The 17037-nt window shown below is 36.3% G+C and overlaps 1 protein-coding gene across 5 annotated transcripts in view; it reads left to right on the top strand.

Annotated features, from left to right (window-relative positions):
* The window catches only part of LOC111508803 (cytochrome b5 reductase 4), a 314862-nt gene that overhangs the window by 257927 nt on the left and 39898 nt on the right, over positions 1-17037 (top strand). The window lies entirely within an intron of this gene.

Raw genomic sequence — 17037 nt, 5'->3', positions numbered from 1 at the left:
AAAAACACGCTTTTATAGCACATGAAACTAAAAAGTAAAAAATTAATATAGTTTTGAAAAACTAAAAAACACGCTTTTAAAGAACATCGAAATAAAAAGTTATAAATATTTTTTTAAATAAGCTTCAAACAATAACGAACGAAAAATACTAGTATTATTGTGAAAAAATCGTGGGCGCTTTGTGCCATATTTTTGTATATCAAGCGGCCGTCGCTTTTTTCACAATAATACTTGTATTTTTCGTTCGTTATTGTTTCATCAAACTTGTTTAAAAAAATACTTTCAACTTTACAGTTCGATGGTCTTTGAAACCATGTTTTATAGGTTTTTGAAACTGTATTTATTTATTTTTAATTCCGTTCAATTTGCACCGCCAGTTTTTCAGACCTCTAAAAAAGGTTTACAAAAACGCCACACGTGTTTCACTGTACAATAGGTTTCTCGAGTTAATCATCTAATTTTAGAATGAAAAATTTTTACCCTGAAAACATCACTATGATATATGTTCCAATCAGATAATTGATTCTAATCTGGATAAAGCAGACAAATACAGCAAAATGTATCGTCGAAAATATGTAAAAAACAAGCCAATAAATTTTTGAAATTTACATCTTGGGCGACAAAGTGTGATTATCTGTCTGATAAGACTTCTTTGTTGCCTTGTGATTATTATTATATAATATTTATTAGTTCATTGACTCGTTTTTTATATAATATTTTTACTAGTGAGTAAGTCTTTTTATACATACTCGTATCAACCTGTTTAAACGGGTTAACAGAATGATTCTATTAGCTCTTTCAGGTAGTTGAAACTAGATTAGAATAATTCATCTGATCGGACCATAGATCAGAATGATGTTTTTGATCAAAGCTTGCTTGTTTTGTATACCTTTCATAGTGAAAATCTAAATGAATCTTACTAGTAAGTTTGGATATGTTTTTTTCATCAAGTTTCAGTCAGTTACATTCAATAAATATTTCTGGTACTTTTTTTCAAATTCTCACTGACGAAGCCGAATAAAAACATGTTATTTGTTTGGTTCGATTAATCACGATGCGATTCAAACTGTCACAAAGGTGTAGCCAATTCAAGCTAGCGCTTTTTTGTTTTCAGGGGACACACGTACTAATGACATTCTGAAAATACGTGGAAAGCGCACACGTTCAATTCTATCGGAAAGGCTATGAAACAGTTTCATCAGCTTAGGTCACCAGCCCAGCAAATTCATCGGTTTCGCTGAAATGAATTTCCAACCCTAATTCAGTTTCATGATACAATTTACTCACTGGAGCTTATTGCGCCGGCACACTATTGACAGGTCAATGGAAACAACTTCAAGTTCCACACTTGGCTGAAAATCCGAATATGCTGACCTATTTTGGATTATCCCGGATTTTCTTCGACGTGACACGTCCACTTTCAGCAGGAAAGCTGTTTACGTCGCATCAAATTGTTATTTTCAATATGCAATGCATGAAAATGACATTTATTCAATACGTCAAGTGTAGCGAGATGTTTGTAGTTTTAGAGAATATTCGGATAAAGAACAGGTTTCATTTTTTATCTTGATTCCTGTTTCAGATCATTATAAAAGTGCGAATTTATGTAATGTTTAACTACTAGCGACCCCACATGACTTCACACAGAGTACACTGTTCCTCCCCTCTTTTAACTTTCGATAGAGGCAAGGTATCAGAGTTGGACACAATTTTTGTTGAAAATGATTCATTATTAGTACTTTGTAACATCACTTGCCGCCAAGAGGGGGCTATCATCTTTCATCCCAGATTATTTACCAAACTCATGCAGTTGCAATTTCATGCAGATGCACTATCATCTTTTTCACCAACCGATTTCCTGAAATCTTTGAAGTTCACTAGATACTCGTTAGGACAACAAGAGGATTGTTCCGAATTCTTGAGGTTCTTGTTGGATACTCTTCGTGAGCAAAAAATAGCAGAATCATTCAATCCAGACCGCTCTGGATTGAATGATTCCATACAGTATATCTCATCTTGTGTTTGTAGATATTTTGCTGGAAAAATCTTCATCTATTTACTTTGTAGTACATGTTCAAGAGGTAGCAAAAACATATGTGAATTTCTGGAACTTCAACTAGCGTTTTCTTGTATGACTGATAACCAGTCCGTGCCAAGCTTATCATTAAATCATCTAATAGAACTTTCAACGGGTAATGATCAACTGTATTGCCACTAATGATCTTTAAGCATTACTCAACCTCTGACGGAAACATCAAACTCATACGAAGGTTCGAAATATAATCTATGCAGTCACTGTTCACTGTGGTTCTGGCGTTGAATTTAGTCATCATTACGCATTGGTCAAAAACCAAACCCAGTTTGTTTTAAGTTTGAGGATAGTCGTGTCACTAAATATTCTGGCGATATCTTGAATTATTTATTGGAGCATCTGGACATACTCTACATTTAATTCTATGAAAGAGAGGACATTGGTAGTTCAAGATCTTCAGATGATGTAGATCTGCAGGTTTTTCCGGGTTTTCCTGCCACTGAAATCAATCAAGTCACCCCGAAGCACTGAATAAATTTTGTTGTTGTTTCATAATTTGTATTACCTACGAAAAATTTCCCTACTCTAAATTTCAGAACTATAAAATCGCTATGTGTAGGTTGGCTTGTAGTATTTTGGATAACACGGCGAAACAAGGAAGCTCGTTAATCTTTATAGCTCGAACAAGTTTTCTGAGAATTGTTTTTGTAAAGTGGCGACAGCTGGTTGACCGAAAGACAGACTTTAACAGATATTGGTTGCATCACGAGACCGACTCAATGTTACTGATGATCATTTGGCCAATAAAACAAAACAAAAGTATTAACAGAAGACTTGTGCTAGATCAATCTGTAAGATTATTTCAAGAACTTATCTATTGCACAGTATGTCATCTTCCTTTCTGGCTGTGTGATTGATGATTATTATTCGCTATGCCAATAACCAATTGGTTAATTACGTATCAAGTACGTATACTTTACTTTGAAATTTTCATAGAATGGTTTACAAAATCACAACACATGTTTCAGTAGTTACACCAAATACTAAACGATACTTAAATGGATAATAATTTGGGCTATTTCAGAAATACTCTTATTGAAATGGATATATAATGAATATAACCTGACTTTTTGTATCATTACTCAAAATATTGAACTCATCGCTGGTTTTATCATAATAATTATCGAATTTTTCGTATTACTGCACTCAAAAATATTTCAGTAGTTCTATTTCGTATATACTAGGTCACAGACATGATTAAACTCATTTTCCTCTGCCATAAGATGATTAGCAAATGTTTGATTTGTCTTCTCATTCAGAAAACTACCTTTATTCTTCTTCGTTATTTTGGGAACAGTTTTCCCCATTTGATCAATAAAAAGTTTGAAACAAGAACCACAAGTCAACTTATATACTTCTAATCTATCCCACTCTGAAATTTTTATTAAATTTATTAGGAAGGTTGATGTTCAATGATGCTCATTTTTGTTTCTTGAAGTTGAAAGGACCTAGTTTCTGTAGATGTACAGAAATAATTGTGTCAAAAAGTACCCGTTTAGCATGTTTGTCGTCTGACATCAATCTGTAGCGTTTATACGGCTGAACTGTAATATTATATCTACGATTCAAATAACAGTCATGTACAAAATCCAGGAGTGGCAGTTCTTGAAAATGAAAGACAAGCTGCAATACTTCCCAGTGATCTCAGTTCTGTATCAGAAGTAGCGAATATGAACTCATTGTTAGGTTTTCTGTAAGCTAACATATATGTTGATCATATGAAGAGAGAACGTTGGCATTGAACGTAACCGTTTATCACAAAGTATGTTTCATTATGATTCGTGGAATTTTTTTCTGACCACTTACAAAATATTGATGGATTCATGAAATATGGTTTTTTCCATAGTGATTGTATTAGTAATTTGGGGTATATTTGCTTCGACAGTTATCTCTGAATATTCCATTCCATTCCTACCATATATCTCTTCACGGCAATCTCCTCGATGTTCCCAAATTCTCTACATCAATTCACACTTTCAAAAAAAAATGCCAAAAAACATTTGTTTGAGAAGCAATTAAACAAGATGTTTTTTTAGAATATTTCTTCAATTATAGTTGAGTTCTATTTATATCCTGCTGGAGTATCTATAGTTAGAAAATTGTTATTTATTTTCGTTCTGGTTTATGTGGTAGAATTGGTTTTAAGACCGTATATAATCCATTCATTTACCTCGTTATGTGATCTGAATAATATTTTATGTTATGGTAAATAATAAATCATTATCATTATTTTTTTTCACCGTAGTGTGCGCTGGTCAGGCTCGATACATTCGGGAGGGGGCGCGCCAGCATTATCAACCAATGACCACTCCACACACCGTGGGGTAAGTGATCATTGGATCCGAGAATCATGTGCTCTGAGCAAGCGCAGTGAGCCAAAAATGACAGCCTTCTGCATTTGTGCGGCTAAGATTTCTGCCTTAGTGCGGCAAGCCGGTATGATTTTAAGATTCGAGAATAGACAGGGCATCATTCTACCATGGACTCCAATATTCAGAACAACCATCTTGATAGAGTGGTCTGAATAGAGTCTGCGGAGTTCGAGGAGAAAATCTCGATATTTTATTCGTTTTTTCTCCTCTTTTCAGACGATATCCGTCTCGCCAGGAGTTGAAAACTCCATGACAAATATCGTCTTGCTCTGGTGGTCGAGAAGGACTACATCAGGCTTATTAGCTTGTATGAGCGTGAGGGTGGGGAACGAAAAGTTCCAATAAATTCGGCACTTCTCGTTCCCCACAACGGATTTAATATCCCCCGGAGCGTAGGGCAACACCGGTATCTCGTCAATACCGTAAGAGTGCCGTTGATGGTAATATAGCACTTCTTTTTTTTCACCGTAGTGTGCGCTCGAAGCCCTGATACATTCGGGAGGGCGCGCCAGCATTATCAATCAATGACCACTCCCCACACCGTGGGGTGAGTGATCATTGGGCCCGAGAATCATGTGCCCTGAGCAAGCGCAGTGAGTGAAGAATGACAGCCTTCTGCATCTGTACGACCAAGATTTCTGCCTCAGTGCGGCAATCCGGTATGATTTTAAGATTCGAGAGTAGAGAGGACATCATTCCACCAAGGACTCCAACGATCAAAATAACCATCTGCTGAGTTCATCAGCTGCTTGGACAGCTGCCCTAAGGAGAAATGCTCCAATTCCTGCTCTCTCACGGTCACGGACCATGCAGAGAAGGGAATCCGAACTCTTGACGACTTTACAGGCTGTATCCAGTACCATTCTGTCATGTAGACACTCCAGACTCAAAAGTCCACGGCCTCCCTGTTGTCGAGGGAAGTACAACCGTGGGACTAACGATTTGGTATGCAAGCTCCTATAGAGATGCATAATTTTTCGGGTCTTTACGTCGAGTTGATACAGCTCCTCCCGAGTCCACTTCACTACTCCAAACAAGTAGATTAAGATGGGAACGGCAAGCATATTTGTGGCAGCAACTTTATTCTTCCCTGACAGTTCCGATGACCAGATCTGTCGAAGTTTGTACTGATACTTGCCGCGGAGAGAGTTTCTCACTGCTGTTACCTCTTGTGAGTGGCATTGTTCCACCCCGAGGTAAGTATACGTCTCTCCAGCATCCAGATGGTGTAGGATGCTTCCATCTACGAGCTGCACATCCTCTCCGTAGTCCCCGCATCGTCCTTTTGTGAGAGATGGAACATTGCACATTTGTCTATCCCAAATTTCGTACCGATAGCATGCGTGTACTCTTCCACCACCCTCAAGGACTGATGGAGATCCTTCTCTCTAGAGGTATAAAGTTCAAGATCATCCATATAAAACAGATGGATGACCTTGTGCCTCGAGTATTTCTGAGCGAAACGGATAATGGCAATAGTGAGATGCAGTAGAGAAGGGAACTGAGGGAATCACTCTGAAATACACCCCTTCTGAAAGTGACCCACCCTGTTTTGACTCTTGCTCGATCAGATGTTATGGTGAAGCGAGTTTGCCAAAGTAGTATCAGTTGTTCAATGCATCTCACTATGTTGTCGTGTACCGCAAGGCATCTGAGCAAATGCAAGACGAGCTCATGCGAAATTGTATCAAATGCCTTACGGTAATTTATCCAGGCCAGAGGTTACGCTTATATTGTTCGCTTTACATCCAGCGACTCCTCTCTTCGACCCTCTCTGCTCATATATCCGTTCGAACACTCGGTCAACTGCGGTTACTATTCGTATGTATAAAATGCTTGTAAACAACTTATAACACGAATTCAAGCATGTTATCGGTCTGTAATTCTTAGGAATCGACAAATCTCCGCTTCTGGGGATAAGAACGGTCCGCCCCTCGTCAAACCAAACCGGAATTGGCTGCTCTCCGTCCAGCCATGAGTTGAAAACTCTAGCCAGATGGCGGTGGGTACTTGGTAGTTTTTTCGACCAATAAGTGTTCAGACCATCTGGGCCTGAAGCAAAGCTCTTGGAACCAATAAGATGTTCATATGCGGGTGTTCATAGATGTCCCTCCAGAAGGATTACACCTGATCAGCGGTCGGCGGATTATCCACAACACGTAGAGGCTCTTGGAATAAGCGAGAAGGTTTCTCGCGGAACCTAAGGTTTTCCGCGATACTTCTCGCTCGCCTCACTAGTGACTTCTTAGCAGCCACTAGCATTCGTATCCTATCAAGGCAGTGCTGTTTGGTGGTCAGCAGCACGCCTTGGCTTAAAGTATGATGGATACGTCGTAGATGCGAGTCTCCTCTCCAGCCGTGCCAACTGGTGGTAGAACTGTGAGTGTAGGCCCACAGCACTTAGGCTACATGTGACCCATTATACATATTCTCCTAAAGAGTTGTCCTCGTAGGTTATCGGCCATCCTGTCCTTTCCAGGAAGTTGAACAGGTCGCTGGGAGACATATCCTTCATATCGGCAGGTGTAGGCCAAGACTCCCCGATATAACTCCGGACATTCGCATGGGACATGCCTGACAGTTTCATCTTTCTGTTCACACATCCTGCCTAGAGGTGTGTCCACTAACCCCATATTATGGAGGTGTTTCCTTAGTTGACAGTGGCCAGTCAGAAATCCTACTGTTAAGAGTAGATTTTTCCAGATCATCGCCCGAGAGAGGCTATTTTCTCATTCCAATATTCTCTTTTTGAATTATGTTGATTGGACTGTTATAAGAAAAAGATTTCAGTGAACATATTTTATATACTCGATGGTAGTTCTTAAGATTCACCTAAAAATGCTGGATTTACACGGTCATTAAAAAAAGTAATATCTACATCATTATTGTTGTTGACTGGTATTTGCTAAATATAATTTATTCTTTACCTATTATAGATTTTTGGAAGAATCATGTGAGAAAATGTCCATCTAAGTTCCTCTTAACTAACGTGTAACGAGCTGTTATCGTGACTCAATCAACGATTTTATTGATTCGTTCATGAAGAGGGGCAAAACCGCACGCTTAATTAGTTTATGTATAGGGCTGGTGTATTGATGGAATTATGCTGGGGTGAAAGCATCTACGCAATAAAGGATCATTGGGATCATATCTGTAATAGGCTGTTTGCCGCAAATAAATTTGAGTGCTTCTGAGAATCAAAGGTATTGGAGATAGTTGAAGTTATGTTTAGAGGTAAAGGGATATTTCCTAGTGGTGAATATTTCAGTCGCGGTGAATTATTTGGTAGGGGTTTGGATGAGGATTGAGTTTTCGTGGTTTTGTTGGTATACAATAGGGCTTGAGAATAATAAAAGTGGGGTTGTGTGGATATTGCGATCAATTGGCCTTCAATTGAATTGTTACATTGAACATTCCATTGGCCTCAAAATCGGGATTTGTAATGGTAGTTGAATAAAACCTAATATTTTGCTATAGCGTATGATGGTATTTCATGAATTATGAAAGAAAGAAAGTGAATATAATAGAGACGTGTTCAGTTGCTGAATCTATAGAGGCTTTGATATTTCAAGGAATACTCTATTGTGTAGCTGGTTCCAAGATGATGTTCGAAGAGAGATGAGGCTGAATCTGATTTACGGACAGCAAGATCATGTTCATAGGTTATTCATAGGTCTGGCCGATGTACGTTCTGAAGCAGGTGATACATTCGTATATGTCCTGAACTTCATTGTGTATCGTGTTCTTGGATGTACGTAGAAAAGTAGAAATTCAATTGTGTTCGTTTGAAAATGTCCGTATAATGAAACTACAGTAACGTTAGTTATAAATAAAAGTGGCAAAAAACATAGGAATTTTCATTTATCAATTTTCATGATAATCTCCTATCACTCCTATCTCGTACAACGTGGGCTACATCTATTAATTTAAGAAAATTTAATGGTTGCCTGTGAATATTGTTCTTGTATCGTTTCTATTCACAATTCAGCTCACTTTGTCGGTATAGTCGAAGTAAACGAAATTGTGCACATTTGAAGGTGGCGGCACTCTCAAAGGCCAATGAAACTAATACATAGAAATGAACCGGCAGCAAACTAGTCCACGTGGACTGTAGACTTGGCGGTTCGTATTGGATAATTTTTACTAACCGTGTTTTATGATTGGCTGAAGAGTCATAAAATCAAATTTGAACTCATGTTACGGTGACGAATAGAAATTGGGGAAGGTTATCGCCGTCGTGTTCAGTTCAGAACTGATCGCCATTTGAGTGTGTAAATTCGATATTGGTGTAGTTATAATTACTTAAAATTTTTGTTATCTGATTAAAATGTTGCGTCCTTGGACAAGTACTAATAGTAATAACGAGTGTGATAACAACGCAGACTTTTTCCAGTGTAGTGATGCCAATAGCGATGATGAACAATGCGAAAAAGAGATACCAGTTAATAAAATTCGGATGTTGAATATTGAAACACAGAGAGTATGTTTCAATGTATATAAGAATTTACATCTTTCAAGGGAAACAAACTATTACAAGTAACATCAGATTTGACCGAAATTCCTTTCTCAAGTGTATGTGAAATAGTCAAAAACAAACCTTATAAATGCAAGACGCGATGTGATACAAGATTACCAAAACCTTTAGATGTTCATCTAATAAAATCATTGAAAAAACAATATACGACTGTTATAAAAGCAGTGAGATTCCTACAACTGAAATCATAAGAAAGAAATTGAATACATCCGGCCATAACGTGAGCCTGCTGTGAGAAAACTCTTCAGAATTGTATAAAGAAACTAGGATTTAGATTTAAAATAATAAACAAACGTCAATCAATTATGAAAAGCAGAAGAATAATGGAATTGCATAACAAATACTTAGAACAAATAACTAAATATAGATAAGAACACGAAAAACCTACTTTTCGAGTCCTGAAGAAGAATATAATTAAATTCGAAACGTTGACAACAAAACAATTTTTTTTAAGACAAAATTGATCCTGTTACCCAACCAACCTTTTTTCAGAAAAATTATTGGATCACTAAACTAGTTAACTGAATAGACAAGAACAACGGCAAATTTTCTATTTGGACGAGTCTTGGTATGACACTCACGATACAGTTTCGGAAGGGTGGACTGATGGTTCGATAATGTGTACGCCTAACATGCATGCAAACAAAGGATCGCGACTGATCATGTCGCCTCACAAACCACAAGAGGAGACTAAATCATCTGTCGGTAACAAATAAGACAGATGGGTATACGCGGCTAAGCTAAACAGTGGATACGGGAGTGGGTTAAACAACTTAGCAAATTTCAAATAGATCTTAATGGGCGCCAGGTAAATTTAATCCTCCAGATACCCTAAGTAACTCACATTATCAATAACTTACCAATTAATATTGGAAATAAAAGATAAAGATCCCCAATATGATTTATTCAGTAATCCTAACTTACATGGATTAACCAACAACGCTTCTAAGACAACAATGCAATATTCACACTACTACGCGATGTTCAAATGTCAATACAAGAGCGCGGTGTATATACCACAAATTCAATCAGCCATAAATTACGGTAGTAACGACGCTCAAAAGAAACTACAATACGTCAAGTAAAACTACTACGAAAATTGAGTAGGTGAAATCGTAAATACTAGTATCGGTAGGTAAGACAAACTCGTTTGCGTCGCGTGAGCTCAGGCGTAGGCGCATCGGTGTCAATCAGCAATCGTGAAAGGAAGAATATACCTCAATTTCCGTTTCACAGATGAATCACTATATCAATCTGGTATCAATAAACAAACTCTTAATCAATAAACGATAAACAAACACTATATCAAACAGGTATCAATAAACAGAAGGGCAACAATTATTCAAATAACTCAGTATATCACAAATATTCAATTAAATCAATTATAACTTGCGTGCTCCTTTTGGGCCACCCGGTATATGGTGTTAGGCTACCCCGTGGTTCGACGGAAGTGGATCACCCTGTAGTACGGCGGAGATGGATCACCCTGTAGCATCACCAAGATAGATCACCCTGTAGGGCACAACAAGCTGGACCAGAAATGGATCACCAAATAAGACCCAAGAAAAAAATAGGAAAAAACCCTTAAAGAAGAAAACCCTACGGAAGAAAATTCTAAATCAGAATCAGATAAAAACAAGGTGAGATTCAACCCCCATTCAATAGGGACTATTTGACTAATCAATACCCCTGGTATATTTTCATTAAGCGAAGTAGCAAGATAACAAGAGTATATTTTTGGGTGCCCTGTATAACCATATGACCCGTAAAAATCAAGACAATTGAATGAGTGTTGAAACCTCTCTTCAAAACTAATATTCACTTGAATGACAACGCTGGGGGCAAATATTACTAAAATCATTTAAAACACATTTAATGGTAAAATTCTTACCCTGGCCAAGGGGTTTTCTATACGTTTCTTCGTGTGCGGTGCTCTGCACGGAAGTCCTACTGGGACTTGATGAGTGACTAAGGGCCTTCTGTTTCTTATGAATCTAGAGACGAGAAACGAAGGTTGTAGAATTGAAGAGGTGATATCATAGCTAAGACCACATGAGAAATGCGACAGTGATTCAGACATACCTAATTTCGGAAATCCTTCCGAAAGGAAGGATGGCACAAATACAACCATATATATCCTACAATCAGTCTGATGGTACGTTTGAACTCCGAACCAAGCTCATCGAAGGCTAACTTCCGAATTCCAAGAGACTGCCACATCTGACAGCTAACCAGTTGTTGCCACAGTGCGTCCAACCTACACTACAAGCACCAAGGGGGCGCTGTGCACAATCATAAATCTATCAACTCCTCCACAGCCACTTGAGACAATATCAACAAGTCCATGACCCATCAAAACTCCTTCTCAAAGCAATGCAACCCTAAAACAACCCTTGACAACTTGAGTAACCGATCAATCCCTCACCCGTGAACAACTGTAGAACTAGTTCGGTCGTAGTGTCGACGGAACGACACTACGAAAGTTCGGCAGATGTCAACCAACAGCTGTCTTTTAACCTTGTTATCGAATGTTTACAAAAATATTGTTCCAACCTATTTTCAACTATTTACCAATCCTTATTCATGCGATGGAATAGAAACATATAAGGTAAGTCGCCACATCCTTCCCTTTCAGTACAAATATTTGAGCATTCCTATTATGCAGAATATTTACCGAAAATATCAAACAGTATTCAGAAACCCAGAGCTAACTTATATTGTTTTTTAGGCGATATAGCTCTAATATGTAAGTAAACCTTCTGGAAGTGATGAATAACAATCTATGCAAGAAATATTCTCGGAAAGGTATAGAGAATAAGGCAGGCAACGGCTGAAAAATGATAGGTGGAGTAACTGAGAAACAAACAATAACAACTATTTCAATCTAGCGCGGAATTTCGGATCTCCAACGTCGATTGGCAATTGGAGAATGCGTAAGTACTGGTCAAAGCAGTTAGTCAGGGAGCATACATATATTCTTGTACATTTCAGGTATGGTTTTCTATGGAACGGAAGATTCCCATTACTATGGTGTTAAATGAATAAAATCTACTTGTAACTTAATTACATTGTTAATATCCTTTGAATAAAGATCTCAAAAAGGTAACGTAGTGTTTTGAAAGGTCACATAAGAGTAGTTTGATCTAGTGCTAAATTGAAACGTAACAATCATTGTGCATTGCGGAGGAAGTAAAGGATAAGTTGCGAATTCTTTGAAATTACGAGGAAAAAAACTTGAGGACTGCAATGTTGACTATCATAAGAATATGGAAGCTAATATTTTCAAGGAATGGTTTGAAAACACATTGATCCCAAATTTGGATGCGATAAGTGTAATAGTTCTTGACAACGCTTCCTGTCACAGACAAAAACATTTGCCTTTGAGAGTATTACTGAAAAGAATGGACACACCATACTGACTTTCCACCTATTTTTGTATTTTCAATGCCATCGAGTTGATTTGGGGAAAATTGAAGCAAAGCATCAGGCGCAAAAATAATTTTCCAAAATTTGTTAGGAAGGTAATAGAGCTAATTGAAGAAGTCTCTAATATTATCGAAAAAAACTGGTAGAAAAGGATTAACAAAGCAATTTCAGTTGAAAAAGACTTATGGAGAAATGGTCGAAATAAATTAGCTTCCTAACTATATTATTAAAGGGAAGCTGTTGGAAGGTAGGTTGCACATTATCGTTTATTTGAACTATAACTCTATGAATGGTCTTTTGGGCAGTACTTCTATTCATCGGTCTGTTTGGGATGGAGGGTACGGGTATACTGAAAATGAATGGATCTTCAGATTTGGAATTCAAGATAGTCGTTTTGACGAAGAACGAATTTGAGTTCGTGTAGTACATTGGATCTATTGTGGTTATCAGTGAGTCTAATACATCTGTGTACGAAATAATTCAAGATGGAATTTGATTGGGCAGGATGATGCTGGGACTCAACATTGATGTCGCGGTTAGTATGGGTTGATTTTCGGTTAACAGTGTGTGGGAAGAAATCATTGGATTTCGTGATGAGAACGTCCAAAAATGGTAGTGAGTTGTTGATTTCGTCTACCATTGTGAATTCTAGATCGGAAATGAAAAGAGTTGTTTGGGAACGTAGAGAGATATTTAAATCTATGAGGCTATTTAACAAAGACATCATCTACGTATCGAAGCTAACACGTATTTTTGAGGTCAGATATGTCAAAAGCTCTGGTTTCAATGTCATCCATGTAAAGGTTTGCAAAAACTAGAGAGAGGAAAAATACCCTCCAGGCCAGGATAAGCTCCATTATTTCATAAGATCATTACAACAAAAACACCATCTTACCTTTTTGACAAAATATCATTCATAACTATCTGCATCGAATACTTCTGAAATGTGATTATGTTTTTGAAATGTTTCAACTCACTTCGAAAATGTTATTGAATTTTTTTTTTTATTTTTCTTATTTTAATTTTCGTGAGAATTTACTGTGATCGTGACAAACTCATCCTATATATTGCTGTTGTTACCACTACTCTTCCTCCATTCAAATGTTTTTGGTTCAAAGAATAATATAATTACATATATTCAGTTTCGTGTAATGACTGTTTCTTACGATTACTGTTGATAGTTTGTTGATAGTAGAATAGTAATAGATTTTTACGGTTGTATAGAAAACGAATCTCTGCCGCGATTTATCATTGCAGAGATTGAATCCTGCCTTTCATTAGGTTGTATTTTTTTGAGTACCAACAATGAAAGCCTAATTATTATTTATTATCTATTATCATCATTATTGAAAGTTGTGAAAAATATTTTATTTGATATAATATACAGCACATACAGGGCGTACCAACGAAAACATGACCTCCCCTGTAGGTCAAAAACGGACATGTTATCGAAAATTTAAAAGAACACGTCAATTTTTATTTCTAGGGGGACTGATTATGGTATGAAAATCATACCCGAAAATTCACCCTCTTACGGTCAGCAACCACCCCCCCCATTTTTTTCAATAGAAGGGAAGAATAGAAGGGTCAAGTAGTGACACATCATTCGAAAGGTCTTTTGTTCTTTTACTTCCTCTGTAATTTTTTCGATATTGGTTCATTCGTTATTGAGAAATCAAATGTTGAACGTTTTATTTGAAAAAACCAGAAAATTATCTGAAAATGTTGAGAAAAATTGTTAGATGAATTATTTCATAAACATTGGGCAGGACATGTTAAAAAAATCCCTACAGTAGATTTGCTAAACGGTTTTCTAAAAAACACATCTATAAATTCTACTATGTACTTGGAACCTACGAATGAAAATGGAGTAATTATCTTGATTGCAAATCTCAAAAATAACTGTTCCCCAGAACTTGATGGAATAACTATTAAAATGATAAAACATACTCACACACAGATCATTAGGACCCTTGGTACATATTATAAATTTATCGTTTCAAATAGGAGCCGTGTCTCGACAATGGAAAGAATCAGTCGTAACACCAGTCTATAAATCGGGTAAAAAAATCAAATAAACAACTACAGGCCGATCTCTATCATTAACAATTTTGCAAAGATTTTCGAACACTGCATTAAAAATAGATTATTATCATTATTTGATAAACATTCCGTCATAACTAAACATCAGTACGGCATTCTGAATGAAATATGCACTGAAAATGCTATTATAGACCTTGTTGAGAAGCATTTGACACCGTATCCCATAGTCTACAATTAGAATGGAGTGCGAGATAAGACACTAGATGTCTTGCAGAAATATTTAGCAAATAGATTACAAAAAGTTAAAATTGATGAACAGTTAAGTACCTCACAAGAAGTCACTATTGGCGTTCCTCAGGGAACTGTTCTTGAACCAGTTCTGTTTCTTACTTACATAAACAGTATCACAGAAATTACCGACTTCTGTGGTAACTTCATTTGCTATGCTGATGACACAGCTATTGTATACACAGGAGAATCATGGGAAGATGTCTATAAACTTGCTCAAGACGGGCTTCACAATATTAAGAAATGGTTTGATTATAATCTACTGACTTTGAATGTTAATAAAACAAAATTTATTAAATTTTCTCTGCAAAACACTGATCAGCCACATAGAACAAAACTGATGAAAAGTTTGAGATGCGACTCGCATCAACCATGTACATGTGATATAATAGAAAAAACTTCAACTATCAAATACTTGGGTGTTATGCTGGACCAGCATTTCAGGTGGGATGAACACGTAAGTCAAGTCACAAAAAGAATGAGAATGCTTATTTACACCTTCTATAACCTACGAGATATTCTAGATAGGAAGAATGTTATACATCTTTAGCTGAGTCGGTAATACGGTATTGTATAATAGTTTGGGGTGAAACATTTAGTAGTACAATGACGTGCATGCAAACAGTGCAAAATACTTTAATAAAAATAATATTCAAGAAACACAGATTGCATACAAGTGAGTCTCTATATACTGATACCAAATTACTAAACATCAGATCCTTATATACTTTCCAAGTCTGATATGGATTTATTCAAATAATGAAAAATATGATAAACGTAAATCCAAAGTAAGTAGATAAACTGATAAAATGCAACTACCATTGTTTCCCAAGACTCACCACTCAGAGATTTGCTTTCTGTTTTGGTCCAAAACTCTACAATATGCTCCCAGCACCTCTGATAAATATCAATACTCTTTCCAAATTAAAAAAAAATTAAAATTATACCTCGCTGAAAATGCAACAATATTTAACAATATTTGATTTGAAAGGGTTATATTTTTAGGAGTGATTAATTTTTTGGGAAAGAAAGTTTTTGGCTTTCTACTACTCCATCTGATACAAAAAAATGGATGAGAGAATCTTCCAAAGAAAGGAAGGATTAATCAATTTGAAAATAAGTAACTCTATACATGGATATATAGATCATGCAAAGAAGTAACTTTCAAACACAAACTGAAAGAAAGTCCTCCTGAAACAGCTACTTTCATATAAACATTGAATTACACGAAAGAAAAAATTCTTTCGAAACAAATACTTCTATATGAACACTGAATTATACAGAAGATACTTTCCTCTATTCAGTTTGATTATCGAACATTCGTGGAGGAATAAGAATCAGATATCATTCACATGAGTTCTACTTTGAATGAATGGTAATAAATTGTACTCACATGGAACACTGTCACCCTAACTGGTATACACGTGTTTCGCCTTAAGACACTTGCCCTAAGGCTCTTCAGTACCAAATTGGATAAAATTATAGAAAATACACACAGTTCATTCATGAATTACGATTTTGAATGTCACGGAATAAGCTTGATCTGCTTATGTCATCGATGACATCGTAATGACATTCATTCAGGAGGACTTTCTTTCAGTTTGTGTCTGAAAGTTTCTTCTTTGCATGATCTACACATCCATGTATAGAGTTACTTATTTTCAAATTGATTAATCCTTCCTTTCTTTGGAAGATTCTCTCATCCATTTTTTTGTATCAGATGGAGCAGTAGAAAGCCAAAAACTTTCTTTCCCAAAAAATTTAACAATATCTTTTGAATCCCCTAGTACAAATCTGACACAAATTTATATCATACGAAAATCATACGAGTATTCATTCATGAAATACCCGCTCTCACTCCTTTCTTTGGTCCATTGCATTTACCTTCTCTCTCCAATATATTATATAACCTATAATATGAAAACTTTTTGTTTTGTTTTCTAAAGTCATCGGGATTCATTTAAATTGGGAGAATAGGCACAATACAAGCATATTCTATGCTTAGGTGTAATTCTCGACATTTTAATGAATTCAAAATAGTGTAACGTAAAAAGTTGACTTTTATCAACAATCCAAAGCACTTGTTACGAAATGTATCATTTAATTGTGGAAATCATAAAATACATGTATACAATTTCAGAGTTCCAATCTAGTAAACATCAGCTATTTTATTTTCTTGATAACTTTGTATTTCATTGCATAGTTGATGTAGTCTAGGGAAGAGAAAAAGAAACGAATTATTATTAATGAAATAAAATTCTCAAAAAGAAGGAATGCTCAAT

Source organism: Leptinotarsa decemlineata, unplaced genomic scaffold (genome assembly GCF_025532065.1).
Source record: "Leptinotarsa decemlineata unplaced genomic scaffold, Ldec_3_MD MMD2_P_RNA_scaffold_2, whole genome shotgun sequence".
Lineage (NCBI taxonomy): Eukaryota > Metazoa > Arthropoda > Insecta > Coleoptera > Chrysomelidae > Leptinotarsa > Leptinotarsa decemlineata.
The sequence above is the reverse complement of the archived record's forward strand: the minus strand, read 5'-3'. Positions and strand labels throughout refer to the sequence as shown.